A 3124-nucleotide genomic window follows, 5' to 3' on the forward strand; every position below is an offset into this window, starting at 1 on the left:
TTCAGGCAAGCAATGAAACTGAAATACTCTGGAGTTCCAGGGCCCCTCAGTAAGCTGATCAATGTTCATTGTATCAGGGACTCCCCAAGTTGTGCCCTAAGGCATAGAATCATAGAGTTGGAAGGGACCACGAGGGTCATCTAGCCCAACCCTCTGCACAATGCAAGAAGTTCACAACTACCTCCCCCCCCCCCCCCACACACACACACCCCTACTCCATGCCCAGAAGATGGCCAAGGTGCCCTCCCTCTCATGATCTGCCTAAGGTCATAGAATAAACATTGCTGACAGATGGCCATCCAGACTCTGCTTAAAAACCTCCAGGGAATGAGAGCTTACCACTTCCCGAGGAAGCCTGTTCCACTGAGGAACCGCTCTAACTGTTAGAAAATTCTTCCCACTGTCTAGACAGAAACTTTTAAAATTTAATTTCAACCCATTGGTTCTGGTCCAACCTTCTGGGGCAACAGAAAACAACTCTGCACCCTCCTCTATATGACAGCTCTTCAAGTACTTGAAGATGGTTATCACATCCCCTCTCAGTCGTCTCCTCTGCAGCTCCTTCAACCTTTCCTCTTAGAACTTGGTCTCCAGACCCCCCACCATATTCTTTGCCTTCCTCTGGGCACGTTTCAGCTTGTCTACATCCTTTTTGAACATGCTTATCCAAACAAGGCAGCTCTGTTCTGCTCTTGTTTCCATTTAAAATTAGTGAAATACATGTTGTTAGGTGGGTTCTGCCTTGTCACATGCAAATGAATGACTTCCAGTACTGGGTGTCGGAGTCTCCCTCTTGTGTCTTTGTATTCTTTTCTGCCTTCAAGGAGCTCTTGGTGGCATGAACAGAAGAGATCCATTCCTAGCCTCCTCTATGGGTTCTGGACAGTGACTTTTTCTGCTGTCATGAATAGTCGGAAGTCATTTTGGTGCTGGAGACCCAGCCTAAAGAGTAAACAAGCAGATGGTCACATATATGTAAAAGTCTACTGTTTCCCCACTCCTGCACACGAAGCCAGCTGGGTGACCTTGGGCTAGTCACAACTCTCTTAGAGCTCTCTCAGTCCCACCTACCTCCCAGGGTGTCTGTTGTGGGGAGGGAAAGGGAAGGTGATTGTAAGCCAGTTTGATTCTTCCTTAAGTGGTAGAGAAAGTTGGCATAAAAAACCAACTCTTCTGTTTGTGTTCTCCCTGTAGGTTCTCGTGCAGACTGCAAAGATGTGTACATAGGAAGGAGGGAACAACCTGGAGAGCTCCACCTAAACAAGGGATGAACGGAGCGCCACGTTCACACGCTTATATATTCTGAAGGCACTGTTACTTCTGTGTCAAAACAGGGTTGGAGCACAGGAGTGGTCTCGAAAGTGCGGAATCACCACCTCTTCAAGGAAATTCTTTTCTTTTTCATTTTTTTAAAGAAGTGCAAGGAACTTAAAACGTGCTGCTTTGAGGTTCCAAAGGCTGCTTGCAGTTGAACCACGACACCCGTTCCCGTCTTCTGAAGAAGGAATTGTGTCAGTTCTTCGGGAAGAACCAAAGCTCACTTGAAACCAGCATCTCCGCGGTTTTTTTGTTTTTGTGCGTGATTCCCCCCCCCCCCCCCGAGGAACCAAGATCTCACGGGTCTCCTTCTGTTATGTCTGCCCCCCCTCCATGCTCGTTTGAGCAGTATACTTTTGGGGTCTAGAAACGGATTTCAGTTGCAAAAAAAAAAAAAAAGGAATTGTGTGTAGTGAGGTGATGGGGAAGGTGCTGATCATGTGATTCTGGGTTCACCATTTTGAGAAGTAGGACTTCTCTGGGGAGCTCGGCGACAAACTCGCTTGGAGTGCTGGTCACCCCTGAAAAGGAACGCTGTTGAAAATTTTCTGAATGGCCCATGGGTAGATCATTCTCTGGTGAATTAAAAGCACTAAAACTGAGCCTTCCGCTTAAAAGGAGGCTTGACGCTACAGGATGCTCATATACACTTAACACTTTGAGGAGATAGATATACTTAACACCACCCCTTTTCCCTTCAAGGAGAAAGTCTTTGCCTCTGGCCTTGAACTCACTCTCCTGGCAAAAAGCCCCAAGAGGATGTGCATTTTATGCTGGGTTGCCAACTTGGGGCCTGGGAAAGGGGGGGGGGAGAGAGAGTGAACCAGCATGCTAAGTTCTTCTCCTTCCCTCCCCAAACTGTAAATAGTTAATTTTTTTTTTTTTAAATGGTTGGGGAGGGAGTGCTTTCAGGGTTTGTGCAGGGATTATAAACTTTTGCATGAAAGTGGAGTTTAAGCCTTTAGTAATAGGCATGTGTCCTTTATTAGCGTGTAGGAGCATTTTGTTGAAAGGCTTCTAATTGAATCTCATTCCCTTACCCCCCCAACGGCTAGCCTTATTTTCCTCCCCGTCCCCCTGGTATTAAGTTGCTGTAAAAGCAGGGGGTTTATTTTGTAGGCCTTCATCACTAAGGATTGAAATATTGTGGTGGGGCTGCTTCTGGAATCATTCTGAATAAACGTGTAAATGTTTCAAGCTTCCCAATCTTGTTGTCTCTGAATCACAGATGTTTTTTCCAGGTAATCCTACTTGATCCAGAATGAATAGGAATATTTCCGGAGTGACTGATAGCGTTGAAAGAACTGATCTCTGTAGTCTGGAAATGAGTGAAAGCGCTAAACGTTTTCACTGATCACAGATGACAAACTTCCACACTCTTCTTTCCCTAAACAGTTTAACATGCTGTAGTGGTCTTGTTGCTACTTTTCAGTACACTTTGAGTTGTAATCTGTCTTAAATGCTTAAAAGGGGGAGGAACCAGAAAGGAACACTGTCTGGAACTGGTGGACGAATTGGTGGTTTGGTGAACAAGTACAGTTCAATTCAAGTTTAAAGTTTATAGCCCTTATTCTTCCAGAGGGCCAATCTTCTTTATAATTTTGGTTTATCCGGTTCTTTAAAGAGCTCAGGGCCAGAAAACATGGTCCCACTCTTCTGTTTCATCCTCAGAAATATCCTGAGGTACATCAGGCTGAGTGACTAGCCCAAGATCACCCTGTGAGCTTCCTGATTGAATACATGAAGCTGCCTTATACTGAATCAGACCCTTGGTCCATCAAAGTCAGTGTTGTCTACTCAGACCGAC

The sequence above is a fragment of the Euleptes europaea genome, chromosome 2, assembly GCF_029931775.1.
Source record: "Euleptes europaea isolate rEulEur1 chromosome 2, rEulEur1.hap1, whole genome shotgun sequence".
Lineage (NCBI taxonomy): Eukaryota > Metazoa > Chordata > Lepidosauria > Squamata > Sphaerodactylidae > Euleptes > Euleptes europaea.